At 35.2% G+C, this 17,181-nt stretch overlaps 1 pseudogene; it reads right to left on the reverse strand.

The window, feature by feature from the left end:
* Positions 1–2,921: 2,921 nt before the first annotated feature.
* Positions 2,922–3,723, reverse strand: LOC111719435 (annotated as a pseudogene).
* Positions 3,724–17,181: the final 13,458 nt, after the last annotated feature.

Below are 17,181 nucleotides of genomic sequence, written 5' to 3' on the forward strand. Positions count from 1 at the left end.
TGGCTTCATAGATGTTACCTCTGCTTTCTTTACTTCCTGTACATCTCTACCATATTACCTTTTCTCTGATTTTCCAAAGTTATTTGTCCTTCAAGAACCATATTAATTCGTACTTCTGCCATATAATCTCCCATAGGAATTCCATTCCATAATGCTGTCTTCATTTCTTGGCAACTCTCGACTTTGCTATCTTCAATAAGATACTTTCTTACACAATTATTCATAAGTTCAGTTTCTCAAGAAGAAATTATATCATTGATGGAGAAGACCAAGTCTCATGCTTTCTTTGTACTTATTACCATTATTAACACAGAGGAGGTACTTAACATGGAATAGGTACTTTAAAATTTTTTATATTGACTTGAATTCTAATAGAATTCGTGAATTCCTTACAATCTATAATAATAATTGACATTAATATCATAACACTTTTTCATCTGAGCATATTTCATTGATGGCATGGGTAAGCTCCATCAGTGATTCTAGAAGAAAGCTTGTTCATGATATTTAGTTTCAGCAGTGATGCTGAGCATTGAGAGTTTGTGGGGGGGTTTCTACAGTCTCATACACACTGAGCTTATTTCAAACAGATAACTTCAGCCCAAATTCTTCCTAATCCAGAGTTAGCCCTCTATCCACTACACCACACTATCATTTGTGTAGGCATAAAGGCTTGCAAAGCTGTTTAAACATATTATCTCATTTCATCCCCAAAATAATCCTGTGAGATAATGGCAAAGATATGACTCCTCTATTTTTCAATGTATAAAAAAATGGGGTTTAGAAAGGATAAGGGACTTATTCACAGTTTAATAAACAGGAAGTATTATAAATGATATTTTAACCTAGTCTTCCTGAATTGCTAACAATAAGACTGGTGAAGGTGACAGAATTCCAATTGAGATTTAAAATGCTAAAAAAAATGATGCTGTTAAAATACTTAGTAAGCCAGCAAATTTGGAAAATTCAGTAATGGCTACTGAATTGGAAGAGATGAGTTTATGTTCCAAACTTTAAAAATGGTAATGCCAAAAAATTGCAAATTACTGAACAATTGCATTAATTTCAGAAGCCAGAAAAAGTTATGCTTAAGATTTTATAAAATAGGCTTCAGCAATAGGTGTAATGCCAGAGAAACTGAGCAAGATAGAGATTAGAGAGTATTTAATAATTTATTTAATGGGAGAGATTTACTGGGACCAAATGGATCCATGGTTTGGTCCCAGGGCTGAATGAGACTATCATCTCAAAGAATCCAGCCGTGAGGTCAGATACAAGATTCTTTTATAGGGTTACAAGAACAATGGCACAATGGGGGAGGTACCTAGATGGGGATGACCTAATGGGGGGAAGAACCTAGGATGAAGATGACATAATGGAGGCGGGCACCTAGTATGACATAATGGAGGGAGGTAGTAAAGAGGCTCCTGATATAATGATGTCTAAAATGGATAAAGACCTTTATCCTAAGAAACATTAAGTTGGAATGATTATAGCCTAAGGTCTAAAATATAAATCCTTTATCCTAACATTAAGAGGGGACGGTTATAACCTGAGGCAGAGTAAGTGAATAGGACAATTAGGGAAACAGGGTCAGGACATTAAAAGGGAAGTGTGGCACAACATAGGTAAATTGAGAATTACCAGAAGTGAAATTTGGTTTTCTTTTTTTTTTTTTAATGACCTAAATCCTTTTTAAAAAATGTATTTATTTTTATTTAAAAATGTATTTTATTATATTATTATTATATATTATAATATAATATATTATTATTTTAAAATGTATTTATTATTATTTTAAAATATATTTTTACATGTAAAAATAATTTTAAAATTAGTATTTAAAACTTTGAGTTCAAAATTCTCTCCCTTCCATCCTAATTGAGAAAAGCAAGAAATTAATATAGACTATACATGTGCAGTCTTACAAAGCATTTCCATACTAGCCACACTGTGAAAGAAAATGTAGGCCAAAAATGAAAACATAAACTCCTCAAGAAAAAACAAACAAACATATGCTTCAATTTATATTCAGAAAATATCCGTTCTTTCCTTGTTTATTGATGGCCTTTATCATCATAAGTCCTTCAAAGTAGTCTTGGATCATTATATTGCTGAAAATAGTTAGCTCTTCCTGCAATATTGCTAGTATTTTGCACACAGTACATTTCACTTTGCATGAGCTCATGTGAGTCTTTCCAAGTTGTTGTTGTTGTTTTGAGAGTATCCTGCTCATCATTTCTTACAGCACAACAGTATTCCATTATAAACACATATAACAATTTGTTCAGCCATTTCTCAATTGATTGATATCTCAATTTCCAACCTCCCCTCCCCCTTTTTATAGTTCTTTTTAGGGACATAGATCTAATAGTGGTATTGTTAACTCAGGGGTCATAAGTGGTTTTTTAATCCTTTGAACATAGTTCCACTTTCTACAGAGAGTCTGAATTAGTTTACAATTCCACCAACAGTGAATTGATGTCTCATTTCCCCCATATCCTCTCTACCATTTGTCATTGTCCTTTTCTGTCCTTTCAGACAATTAAATAGGTATGAGATAGTACTTCAAAAATTGCTTTAATTTGTGTTTCTCTGATTAATAGTTTCTTGGAGCATTTTTCCCTTGATTGTAGATAGCTTTGATTACTTCATCTGAAAACTGTTCATTTCTTTTGATCATTTATCAATTGGAGAATGGCTCTTATTTTTATAAATTTGACTCAGTTCTCTATATGTTTGAGAAATGAGTCCTTTATCAGAGATACTTGCTTTATTTTTTTCTCCAGTTACTATCTCTGCCCATCTTCCCAGTGCATGTGTCTTTATTTCTGAATTATAGAAAAAGTGAACTTGGAAAAAAAGACTAAATTAATGTTCCACTCCTTCCTTCCTGCAGCTATGAGACCTGTCCTCACCTTTCACCTCCCCATGTTAGTGCTAGTGATTTGCTTACAAGTGTCTGGATCTTACTACAAGATCTCATAATCCCCTAAATTGGTGACAAAGCAGGAGTTATACTCTGTCCAGTCCAGAAGTGTCATAAAGCTGGAGTGAGCTGAGCATTTCCCCAGTTGACTGACTTTCGGATCACTTTCACACATGCTGTATATGTACTCTAAGTTGTCAAGGGAGCCCGTTGCCAAGAATGCCCCATCTGTGGAGATCTATCCATTAACATTTGCATGAATGGCCACAAGGTCATGGATCTCAGTGTCTAGGAGGAGCCACCCACAACCAGCACAGAACCATTGGGATGGAAGCAAGCTGAATAGGCAAGATGCTCTTTGATCTTACTCCATATGGATTCTTGGGAATCTGCACTTCACAAGTGTGATGAATTTGTCTTTGCTGTGTTGACCCACCAGACCCTACAGATCCTCAATGGCACCCTGGACCATCGCAGAGAAACTCATGAGGATGAAACCCCAAAGAATTGAGTTGCGGGTAGTGCCCACAAACAACTCATTTCCTCTGCCTTTGGCAACCATGGACACTAGCCTGAAGACCCCCAGAACTAAAACCTGTCACAGTTGGCCATAGAAAATCATACTCTGGTGTTGGCTGCCCTAGGACACAGATTCCTGTTCCATAGGATGCACAGGCCAAAGACATCACCATTATGGGCTCAGACATTGTCTGGTGGATTTGAGTCCTTCCTTTTCCACTGGATTGGAATCTTCAGTTGCTATTCTCCGTGAAGGTCACACTCATCATGGGCTTGGACTTCTCATGTTTCTCCAAGATTCCTTGCCTCTTACGCAGGTTTCCCCTTCAAGATTCAGAAATAAATGTTTGAGTTCTTGCAAATGATGATCAGGTTGGGCTCAGTGCTATGGAGTATGGCTACTAGGATAGCCTCATTGAAACATTTAATTTTAGTTCTGCTCCTTGTCCTAGTCCCACACAAAAAGCAATACATGATCATTGGATTCATTCACATCATAGAGTAGATTCCCTCATTAAACTTGGAGAAAGCTGCATGACAGTCAGCTCAGTTAAAAGTATCCAGTTACCCTAATCCTAAATGCCTCCCAACTTCATTTCCCCTTCACTATAAAAGCTGTTTCTTGTCTTTTTTAATGTGAGATAATTTCCCCCATTTTACCTTTCCCTTTCCCTTTTTCCTAATACATTTCTCTTTCATCCCTTTTATTTTTTTAGATATCATTACTTCATATTCACTTCACATCTCTTTTCTCTGCCTATATATACTCCTTCTAACTATCCTAAAAATCAGAAAGTTCTTGTGAGTTACCAGTGTTGTCCTCCTATGTAAGAATGTAAGTCCCTTATGAGTTCCCTTTCCTGTATTTTTGTTTTTTGTTTCTTTGTTTTTAATGCTTTTCTTGAAACATATTTGAAAGTAAAATTTTCTGTTAAGCTATGGTCTTTTTTTTTTTTTATTAAGAACACTTGAAAGTTCATACCCCCTAAAGATTATACTCTTTTTTCTGTCCGATACTTGGTTATAATCCTAGCTCCTTTACCCTCTGGAATATCATATTCTAATGCCTCTGATGTTTTAATGTAAAAACGGCTAAATCTTATCGTGACTGTAATTCCCATGATATTTGAGTTATTTTTTTTTCTGGCTTCTTGAGATTGTTTCTCCTTGACCCATAACCTCTAGAAATTGTTTACATAATCCTTGGAGTTTTTATGTCACAGTGTCTTTCAGTAGGTGATTTGTGGATTGTTCAATTTCTATTTTATCTTCTGGTTCTAGAATAGCAAGGCAGTTTTTCTTGATAATTTCTTGAAAGATGATGTATAGATTCTATCTCTCTTTTTATCATTTTGCAGGTAATATGAAATTTTAAAAATCATCTCCCCTGAATCTATTTTCCAGGTCAGGTGTTTTTTTTCCAATGAGACATTTCAAATTGTCTTCTTTTCTTTCATCCTCTTGGCAGTTGTTTTCAGAGATACTTCTAGGGACTTTTAAGTTTTCAGTTTTTTGAAGGTGGTATGATCTAAGGAGAGATGTGTTTATTCTTCTGGCTTTTTCTCTGGTCTGTGAGTAATCCCACAAGCATTTTTATCTGCCCCAACTAAGACAAGAGGCCATATTCCACTGGGGCCCTAATCTCTCCTCCCCACCATGGACTTGTCACCTAGAACTGAAACCTAGTTCTGAATGTGATCAAAGAAAGGGATTCCTGCCTCAGTGTTAGCATAGAGACCACCGCAATGTCCTTTTGACCAGTTCACCTTTCTTACTTTGGCAGATAATTCCCAAAGCAGCTGCTTCCATTGTTGACTTAGTGGCTCCAAATACCTGCTCTTCATTTCCTGGGGCTAATTCTGTGCTGGTACTGTTTGGCACTGGATTGTGTTTCACTCTCAGCTTGATGAAACAGACTTTCCTCTGCTGACCTTCTAAGTTGTTTTTGGTTGGAAATTTATTTCAGCCCATCCTTTTGTGAATTTTGCTGCTCCAGCAATAGTTTTATGGAATTATCTGAAGGTGTTCAGAAGGATTTTGGAGAGCTCAGGTGAGTCACTGACTTTTCTTAATTATCTTTGCTCCATTTGACAGCCTGGTTTTCTTTCTTTTTTTTTATTTATTATTATAGTAACTTTTTATTGACAGAATCCAGGCCAGGGTAATTTTTTTACAACATTATCCCTTGCACTCACTTCTGTTCCAATTTTTCCCTCCCACCCTCCACCCTCCCAGATGGCAAACAATCCTATATGTTGGTATGTCCTTATATCCTAGATCAATTATGTGCAGATCCAAACAGTTTTCTTGTTGCACAGGGAAATTGGATTCAGAAAAAAATAACCCAGGAAGAAAAAAAAAATGCAAAAGTTTACATTCATTTCCCAGTGTTTTTCTTTGGATGTAGCTGTTCTGTCCATCATTATCAATTTTGAAATCAATTGGGTTCTTTGTCAAAGAAACCACTTCCATCTTCATACAGTATCGTTGTTGAATAATGATCTCTGGTTCTGCTCATTTCACTTGCATCGTTTGAATTTCCAAGCCTCTCTGTATTCATCCTGCTTATTTTTACAGAACAATAATTTTCCATAAATTGATTCCCAAATTCCAACCATTCCCAATTGATGGGCATCCACCATTTTCCACCTAGCCACTACAAAAGGGGCCCAAAATTTTGGCACATACGGTCCTTTTCCTTCTTTAGTATCTCCAAAAAGCCCAGTAGAAACACTGCTGGATCAAAGGGTATGCATAGTTTAAACTTTTCATAACCCAGATTCCTGAATGGTTATTCGCCCGTCCACCAACAATGATCAGTGTCCCAGTTTTCCGATCCCTCCAACAATCATCATTATTTTTCCGTCATCTTAAATTGAAGGTGTTGGTGGTATCCAGAGTTGTCTTTAACATTTCTTTGATTAATAATGATTTGGAAATTTATGGGGTTAAAATTTCAATTTCATCGTCGAAAATTGTCTGTTCTATCCGACCATTTACAATTGGAGAATGGCTTGGTTTCTTATAAATTAGTCAATTCTTTAAATTTTGGAAATAGGCCTTTTGAACCTTTAATTGGGAAGATTTTTCCCAGTTTTTGCTTCCTTCTAACTTGTTTAATTTAGTTTTGTTTGTACAGAAGCTTTTTAATTTGATGTAATCAAAATTTTATATTTTGTGATCAATTGGTCTTAGTTCGTCTTTTAGTCACAAATTTCTTCCTCCTCCAAAAGTCTGGGAATAAACATCCTATGTTCCTCCAATTTGTTTATAATCCGCTTTTTGTTTTAGATATGGACCCATTTTGATCTTATCTTGGTATAGGTGTTATGTTCCATGCCAATTTCTGCTATACTAATTTCAGTTATCCCAAAGTTTTTGTCAAATAATGAATTCTTATCCCAAAAGTTAGGATCTTTGGGGTTTTAAAACCAAATTTATAGTTGACTATTCTGTCTTGTGAACCTAACCTGTTCCACTGATCAATAATCATTTCTAAAATACAAATGGTTTTTGACTGCTGCTTTATAATATAGTTTTAGATCAGGTAAGCTAGGCCACCTTGTTTGATTTTTTCATTAATTTTTTGAGCTTGACCTTTTATTATTCCATATAATTTTGTTTTATTTTTCTAGATCATTAAATATTTTCTTGGGTTGATTTAAACTAAATAAATAGATTAGTTTAGGGTATTTATCTTTATTATATTCACTGACCTATCCAGGAGCATTAATATTTTCCAATTGTTTAAGTCCACTTTATTTGTGTGGGTTTTTTGTAATTTTGCTCATATAATTCCTGACTTTCCTTTAGATAGATTTAAATATTTTATGCTGCGACAGTTATTTGAATGGAATTTCTTTTTGTATCGCTTTTGGTTTTGTTGGTGAGAAAAAATGCTAAGTTTATGGGGATTTGTTTTATAACCTGCAATTTTGAGGATTATTTCTAATAGCTTTTCGTAGAATTTAGGATTCTCTAATATACCATCATATCATCTGCAAAAGGTGATAGTTTGGTTTCATCACGCCATTCTGTTCCTTTAACTTTTCCAACTTATTGCAGGGCTAGTGTTTCAATAAATATTGAATAATAATGGTGACAGGGGCAACCCTTCCCCAGATCTTACTGGGAAAGATTCCAGTTTTAAGGAGATTTACTGATGGTTTTAAATATATGCTCCTGACTATTTTTAAGAAAAACCATTTATTCCAACTTCAAGTGTTTTTTTAGGAATGGATGTAGGATTTATCAAATGCTTTTTCTGCACTATTGAGATGATCAAGGTTTTTGTTAGGTTGTTTTGATATACAATTTTTAATAGTTTTTCTAATTTAACAGCCCTTCTGGAAAACTTATTAGGTCATAGGTTTTCCAGAATGATTTTCAATCTTTGCTTATTTTATTTAAGATTTTATCGATATTCATTAGGGAGAGGTCTATAATTTTCTTTCTTGTTTTCAGCCTACCTGGTTTAGGTATCATAATCTGTGTTGAAAAGGAGTTTGTAGGACCTTCGTCCCTATTTTTTCAAATAGTTTTATAAATTGGTTAATTGTTCTTTGTTTGGTAGAATTCAGTAAATCCATCTGGTCCTGGGGATTTTTTTCTTAGGGGGGTCAATAGCTTGTTCTATTTCTTTTTCTGATGGGTGTTTGGGATATTTTTCCTTCCCGTTAATCTGGGCAAGCTTTATTTTAAGGTACTTCATTTCAAACTTGCAAATTTTTGCCAAAAGTTAAAAAGTAATTTAATTATTCTCTAATTTTTCATTAGTGAGTTCTCCTTTTTCATTTTAAGACTAACAATTTGATTTTCCTCTTTCCTTTTTTCAATCAGATTTACTAAGGGTTTTTTTATCTTGTTGGTTTTTTCATAGAACCAACTCTTAGTTTTATTAATTAATTTAATATTTTTTTTACTTTCAATTTTATTGATTTCTCCTTTTATTTTTAATTTGTTTTAGTGTTTGATGGGGTTTTTAATTTGTTCCTTTTCGCTTTTAGTTGCAAGCCCAATTGTTATTCTTTCTTATGCAAGAAGTCTAGGAAATGAAATTTCCTTATTACCCTTTGGGATTCCACAATTTTGGTTGTCTCATTATTGTCATTTTCTTGGGAATTATTAATTATTCTAAGATTTGTTTGTTTCACCCAATCATTCTTTAGTATAGTTATTTAGTTTCCAATTATTTTTTGGCACTTTCCCTGGCTTTTTGTTGAGTGTAATTTTATTGGATCTGGTCTGAAAAGGATGCATTTACTATTTTTCCTTCTTTTGAGTTTGAGGTTTTTTCCAAATATGGTCATTTTGATAGGTTCTATGAACTGCTGAAAAGAAAGTGTACTCCTTCGTCTCCATTTCATTTTCTCCAGAGGTCTATCAATCTCTTTTTCTAGATTCTATTTGCCTCTTTGACTTCTTTCTTATTTATGTTGGGTTTGATTTATCTAATTTGAGAGTGCAAGGTTGAGACTCACTATTATAGTTTTGCATTATTTTTTTGCAGCCTCTTTAATTTTCTTTAAAAGATGCTAACCACTTGATATGTTTTAATAAATTGTTCATTATTTATACCTTTACAAGAATAATTCCTTCCTTATCTCTTTTAATTAGATCAATTTTGGCTTGATCTGGTCAGGATGCTCCCCCTTTTTTTGACTTCACCAACATTGTAGATTTTGCTCCATCCTTTTACCTTTATTCTGCATGTATCTCCGATTCAGGTGTATTTCCTGTAAACAACATTTGTAGGATTCGGCTTTTTAATCCATTCTGCTAATCCCCTCTTTATGGGGAGTTTACCCGTTACTTTATGGTTTTACCAATTGGTATTACTTGCCATCTTTTAACCCCTATTTATGCTTTTCTCCCTTCTTTCCCTTCCTCCCATTCCCAGTATTAAACGGGAGCACCCTTGCTTCTCACAGCCCTCCCTTTTTAGTATCCCCTCACCTTTAGAGTTCCTCCCCCATCTTACTCCTTTCCCACAGTATTCCCCTTCTGCTTATTTTCCTTCCCTTTTCACTTTTCCTTTCACCTTTCAATGAGATGGGAGAAGTTTCCCAACATTGAATATTCTAAAATTTTTTTCTTTTAAATAACATGGGCAAAATACCCACTAATTCATCCATCCATTCTTTCTCTCAGATATAATAGGTTTACTTTGCCTCTTGTGAGATATAGTACCCCACTTTACCCTTTTCTGATACAATGTCCTTTTCCACCTCTAATTTCTAGAAAAAGGTATACATGTATTTTTATAATCTTTTACAGCAGAAATATAGTTCCCAAGTTTCTTTTACCTTTTAGGTTTTTCTTGAGTTCTATATTTGAGATCAAACTTTTTTAAGTTCTGGTTTTTAAAAATAGGTGAAATTACTTATTTTGTTGAATGACCATCTTTTCCCGGAAAAGATGCTCATTCTGGCTGGGTAAGTTATTTTTGTTACACACTGAGTTCCTAGCCTTTTGGAATACAATTCAGGCCTTTCGATCTTTTTGGATGTTCAGATCCGGGTGATCCTTGGGCCTCATATTTGAAAGGGTTTTCAGCTGCTTGGATAGTTTTTCCTTCGTTTGAGGGGTTCTGGCATTTGGCCCATTTTCTTTTTTTGATTTTTAGAACCCTTTCAGTGGGTGATCGATGAACCTTTCAATGTCTATTTTATCTCTTTCTATGACTTCTGGGCAGTTCTTCTTTGATAATTTCTAAAATAGTGTCCAGGCTCTTTTTTCATCATATTTTCTGGGAGTCCAATGATTGTCTCTCTTAACCTGTTTTCCAGGTCTTTGTTTTCCTAGGGCTTTACATTTTTCTCCATTGTTTGTTTTTTTTTTTGTTTCGATTCTTCTTGTCTCCTCGAGTCATTCAGTTCCATTTGTTCTATTCTGATTTTCAAATAAGTTTTTTCCACTCACTTTTTATATCTTTTCAATTGTCCAATTTGTTCTATGGAATGTTTTTCCTTTCACCCATTTTATTCTTTTAGTGAGCTATTTTCGTTTCCGTTCACTAACCTATTTTCAAGGATTTGTTTTCTTTTATCCACTGTCTTTAAATGGGGAAGCTTCCCAGTCTCTCTTCAACCCTTTCCCTTTTCCCATTTTTTCTAGCCCCTTGTGAGAGCCTTTTAATTTCTTCCATGGATTATTGGTGAGGAACAGATGATCTCCCCTTGGGGGATTACCTGGAGATAATCTGTTTTTTAGTTCCTCAGGGTTTGAGTCTGTTCTCGTCTGTATAAAGCCAACGTTAAGGTCCTTTTCCTTTTGCTCATTTTGTCAAGAAGAATCAGAGACAAACCAAAGAAAAAAAAAGGAAAAATCCCAAATGGAATCTACTTTTTTTGGGGGGGGCTGGGTGGCTTACCGAGCCCCCAGATTGTGGGGCAGCAGGAGGCACTAGCAGGACGTGCCGGCTGTGATCTGAGACCTGAGAGCGTGCTGAGACGCTGTGGGGAGGGGCGGTCCCAAGGAACCCAGCTTTTGGGTTGTTTCTTCAAGTGTTTTAGCTTCTTGTTGGGCTACTGACTTGCTGCCAGGGCAAAGTTCCAATCCGGCGAAGCCTCCTGGCAGAGACGGCGGAGATCACACCCCAACCCCTGGTCTGCTCATGTGAGCTGCCTGCCGAGCTCCTGCTGTTTTTCATGCCCCATTAAAACTGTCCTGCCCTCGAACAAAAACAGACCTTTCCTGGCGAATCTCAAGGATGTCTTCTCTTGGTAACTGATTGTGGTTTTTTTTTTTTTTTTTCAGTCAGGCATTAATTCAGAGGCTTGTAATGAGATGGATTTTGAGAGAAAATGCAGAGCTTACACAGCTGTGTGCCTCCTCACCGCCATCTTGGCTGGAAGTTCCCTGGTTTTCAAATAGATAGAGGAACTTGAGACGAAATTGTCAACATTCACTGCATTATGGAAAATGCAAGGGAATTCCAGAAAAAAAAAAGTGATTTCTGCTTCATTGTCTACATTAAATTCATTGACAGTGGGGGGTGCAACAAAATGTGGCAAATCCTCAAAGAAATGGCAGTACCAGATCTCCTTTCTTTCTTCTGAGGAACACGGATATAGATCCAGAAGCAGCAGTTAGAACCAAATATAGAAAAATTGTTTGGTTTAATATCTGAAAAGGAGAATGATAAGGCTGTATAATTTCACCTTATTTATTGAATTTATATGCAGAATACATAATATGAAATACCCTGTTAAAGGATCAGTAGCCAGAATTAAAGTGCCTGGAAGAAGACTTATCAATCTCAGATATGCAGACAATATGAAAGTAAAGAAGAATTAAGAAGTTCCTGATAAGAATTTTTATTAAAAAAAAATACAAAAATTGACTTGAAGCTGACCATAAAAAAAGAAAACCTTGACAACTGACCCCATCATTTCCTAGTGAACAGACAGAGAAGAAATGGAAGCAGTGTCAGATTTTATTTTCTTGTGCTCAAAGATCACTGCAATCTGATTGTAGCCATGAAATCAAAAGATGCTTACTCCTTCACAGGAAAACTAAATACATCTAGACAACATACTAAAAGGTAGAGATATCATCTTGGTTATAAAGGTCTGGATAGTCAAAGCCATTATTTCTAGCAAAGTATGATTGTAAGAATTAGACTTTATGGAAAATTGGGAACCACAAAATCAGCTTTCAAATTGTGGTTCTATATAGAATACTTTTGAGAGTTTATTGGCCAGAAAGGAGATCAAATTAAATTCAATACTTAAAGAAATCAATTCAGATTACTCAATGGAAAGTCAATACTAAAGAATAAATCTAAATATTTTAGCTACATGTTGAGAAGCAAGGAGGCACTGAAAAAAAAAAACAGATAAGGAAAAGGAAATAACAGAAGATGAGATAAATGGATAGTGTTACTGAAGCATAAAAATGAGCTTAGACAGACTTTGGGAGATAGTGGAGGATAGAAGGACCTACTGTGCAATGATCCATGAAGTCACAAAGAAATTGATAAATCTGAATAAGTATATAGCAATTAATTGAATCCAAATTCCATACAAAATTTCAAATAGATTCTAGTATAAGACATCGAGGTATTCATATATGTGTATTCTAAATAAAAACACTGGAAAATTAGACCACAAAACATAATAATTGCATTGTTAGGTGACTATATGAATAAAGGATGAATAATTCATGCTTGGAATCAAGCAAATTGGGAGTGTACTGTTCTAATAAGTCAAATTTCTTGGATGAATTCAATAGGCAAGTTTGAGCCCATTTACATTTTCTAGGTCTCAGTATATCTATTGGTAAATTGAATAGATTAGATTAGATTATCTAAAATGTGAATCAATAACAAAGAAAAAACAATAAACAGAAAAAATAAAGGAAGTTAAGCAAGAAGAGAGAGAAGTAGAAAGGAAGGAAGGAAGGAAGGAAGGAAGGAAGGAAGAAAAAGAGAGAGGAAGGGAGAGAGGAAGGGACAGAGAGAGAGGGGGGAGGGAAGGAGGAAGGAAGGAAAGAAGGAAGAAAGGAAGGAAAGAAGGAAGAGAGGAAGGGAAGGAGGGAGGGAGGAATGGAGTAAGGCAGGGAGGGAAGAATGGAGTAAGGCAATGAGGGAGGAGAGAAGGAAGAAAAGAGGGAGGGAGAAAGGAAGGGAAAGAAGGAGAAAAGGAAGTGAGTGAAGCACTTACTATGTGCTAAGCACTATGCTAGTGCTAGAAATAGTTGTATGTACCTTTATAACACTTAAATTAAAATAGAAAAAGAGGACATATTTAGGGGAGGAGTGGGTAGAATAATTTGGTTTATGCACTAAGAGTGGGTTCATTGGAACTTAGGCTGTTAGACCCTTTTAATAACCAACAGAAAAAGGAACAGCAAAGTGGCACAGTGGATAAGTCAATAGAGCACAGGCCCTATGTAGACTGGAGGACCTAAATTCAAATTTGGCCTCAGGCATTTTACACTTTCTAGTTTTGTGACCCTAGGCAAGTCAACACCATTTGCCTCTCTCCCAAAGAAAACAACAACAAAACAAGTCAACTGATCGAGTGAATTTAATCATTGTTCTAAAACTAGGAAGAGAATTGGGGGGAGATGTTGCTAGTCTTTGCTAAGAAATATTTGACTCACTAGTTTATTGAAAATGGAAAAAGGAGTGAGGTATGAATTTTAGTTTTAGAAAAGGGATACTGTAGACTATACCCCTGAACATTGAAAATGTTCCTTTAGGCTCCTTTAGGGATCCAAACTCAAAGTTCAAGAATAATTTGTAGAAACATTTGGAGAAGAGGAAGCTTCATTGATGAAGTTTGGTCTGAGAAAAGAGTTGAAAAAATGTTCTCCCTTTCCTTTATTGCTGCAGTGGGGCCCTATGGATATAGTGCATTGCATATATTGTCAGAGGTAGTGAATATTGGTTATTTTTGTTGAGCTCCTTACCCCCGACTTTTTTACATTTGTCTTAAAATGTATCTCTCTGAATACAGGAAACGGAAGGGATATATATATGAAATTAATGTGGAAAAAACCAAAAGTCATTTATAAAAGTTATATGATTTTTTTAAAAAGTGAGTCATTTCCAGGCTACACTTGCTGGTTGTAGTGCATTGCCCTGCACTCTAGCCCTTTTGCAGACCATAACCTTTTCATAAGGCATTATGGATTGGGGTTGGAAGAGGAAAAACTCTTATATTCTAGCCAGATCCATGTGTTTTCTCAGAGTTATGAGAGTAATAATCTCTGACTTCCCTAGTCATACCTTCCCTTTGGCGCTGAGTAATTATACAGATGCATTTCTCCTCCCAAGGAGAGAAAAATAGAATTCTAGCCTCAAATTCTCTTGGACCTTAGGAGTCAGATGCTCCCAACATAATGGGCAAAATGTTCATTAAATTGGAAACTACTTTACATTAACTCCTTGTGAATTGTTCTGTACACTGAAGTCAAAATCTTCTAAGTAATGTCATTACTGTCCAGGAAGAATCACATCTCTTTCCTATTAAAAGGATCTAACATGATCGCAAAGTGACTCACACTAAGAAACCTTCACTGATTCCTTGTAACTTTGTAATGGATTCTACCTGGCTTTTGTCTTCAATAAATATGAATTTTTTAGTATATGCCTTTGATTTTGACATTGGGTCAATTCTAAAGATATTCTTTGGGAAGTAAGCGTGTAGGAGGAAAAGATGGTTTTTACTACCAATTTATTTTCAGTTCTCAGGCCCAGTAGATTCATTACCAACAGGTACCCCTGGCCAACTCTATAATCTGCTTACTAATTGCATACAATTTCCAGTAGGAAAGAAAGCAGCTATTTACTGGTCTCTTGAACTTAAAACATTAAAAAGGGGCTTACTGCTATATTTATCATTACATCCTTTACAGGAAATGCAGAGCCATTTAAGATAGACAATGGATGGATAGATTCATAAAAGACATTGCAAATTTAATAAGCAATGCTGGTGTTGGCTGATTCCTGTTTACTATTCAAGCAAATAGCCCTCGAGAAGCTTTTCTCATTTCATCTTCTAAGAGGGATTTCAAGAAAATGAATGAGAAAAAATACTGTGACTCCTCCCCCCCCCATCTCAGGAAACTAGATTCTCCCTTTCTTTCCCCACTGCCCTCCCTACCCAATTAACTTTCCAGGACCTACCTTTTAATATTGTCTTTACATCTATCATAATTCTATTTTGTGTTTTTGAGACTGAACAGATTTCTTTTGTGGTTGAATTTTGTGGTTGTGGAAGGGGATGGAAAATTAAATTAGAAAAAAATAATTATACCTAGAATAATGTGTGTGTGTGTGTGTGTGTGTGTGTGTGTGTGTGTAATGCTTGTTTTTTTTTAAGGAATTAAAAAAATCTGTCTGGCACACAACACTCATCACCTCTGAATATAATATTCTTCAGCCACACTGTGGCTGTCCTTCAGGGACTGAGTTACTCCCTGGTCATTAGTCGCCCTTGCAACTCACAAAGTTAATTGAATTTCTAAAGATTCTTGACTTATGACTTGGTAGTACTTAAGCAAAGGGAAACTCCAGTTCCATGTGTGTAAATATTCAATTCCTAACAATTCATAGCCTATTTATATTTTAACATGCAGCATTTTATTTCCTGTTTGCTTTTTTCCTTTTGCAGGGAAGCTGGTAATTTTACTAGAGACTCTCCTGAGATACTTAAACCCCTATTTCTTTCTCTGCCTCTTATATCTCTCACTTCCCCCTATTCAAATACATTTTAATAGCCTTGTTTTGTCATTTATGCAGAAATTCCTGACAGACTTCTGATCAACTATTTTCATCAAATTTGTTTTCCTATTCTAGAAAATATCAGATTCATCTTTCCAGTAGAAAACACTCAATTGAAAGCATTCCTTGTTTCACTTTCCTTAATTTGCTTTTAAAAAGTGAACCCATGTTCCTTATGGAATAAGGATAAGACAAATTAAAGAAATCATATGCAGCTTGCATCATGATTGGGAATGGAATCCAAAGTAAAATGTTTTGTTCTCTCTTGTCTAATCAACTGATTGACTTTAAAATCATAAAATGCCTCCCACCAAAATGACTTTTTCTAAACTAAGAAGTAATTGATTCATAGGGGGCAGAGAAGGTGAGAAGCTATGATTCAATTGGATGGCTCTGATGAACATTAATATGAGTTGTGATTCTGCCTCCCTGTACAGGAGCCTAAAAACACATTCTTTCTTGATTAATAAAAGAGGCAATGTTGTAATTATCATAATTACTAGCTCTTTAGACTAATTACTTCTATTTTGTTTATATGGTACTTTTATTGACTGGGCTACTTTAGGAATACAGGACTTTTGTTAATTGATTAAAAAAACAAAACATGGACATCCCTTCTGTGATTGAATAGAGAATTAGTCAAAAGTTAGACAAATATTAAGTATTTGATGTGAAGAAATTTCCCAAGTTTCTTTCATTCTGATGAACATTTGAACAAGGAAATATAATTATTATAATATTAGCATTAGATGTAGAAATAACTCAATTATCACACAGGTGTGAAGTAATGTGGCAAGGATTTGAACAAAAATCCTCTTTCTCTGAATTCATTTTTTGTTTTGTTTTGGTGTGTGTATGGATTTGTGTGTGTGTGTGTGTGTGTGTGTGTGTGAATGTGTATGTGCGTGTATGTGTGTATTCTAAATGACCTTCTAATGCTCCATCTGTGTTTGAATCACATCTAAATGGCAACATATAGATAAAAGAGACTATTCTACATATCCTAGGCTAATGTTTTCAGGAGGCCTAGAGATCATTGCTTACTTTGTCTTTAAAGAATGATAATGTCAACCCTTACTAGGTTGATCAGTAAAAATTTGATAAAATACAGTAAAAGTGATTATCCCGGCCCCCACTGACTGAAGGTCAGTTATGCTATAATTTATCCTTCCCCCAGGGTTCTCCAGTGCCATTAAGGAGAGATTAAAGGTAGGCAGCTATTTGCTATTGGTTTGAGCCCTCACTAATGGTATAGCCTTAATTGAAGGCATCCTCTGCAATCCAGTTTTATTCAGTCCCTTAATATCTAGATTAAATTCCATAAAGAAATATTTACTTCTAAGGAAAGAGGAAAAAAAGGAATAAGTATTTATTAAATGTGTACTGTGTGCTAAGTGATTTACAAATGTTATCTTATCTGATGCTCTCAAAAACGCTGAGAGGTAACTGTTATTATGAAACCCTTTTTACACTTAAGGTAACTAAGGCAAACAAGAGAATG

The sequence above is a fragment of the Sarcophilus harrisii genome, chromosome 1, assembly GCF_902635505.1.
Source record: "Sarcophilus harrisii chromosome 1, mSarHar1.11, whole genome shotgun sequence".
Taxonomy (NCBI): domain Eukaryota; kingdom Metazoa; phylum Chordata; class Mammalia; order Dasyuromorphia; family Dasyuridae; genus Sarcophilus; species Sarcophilus harrisii.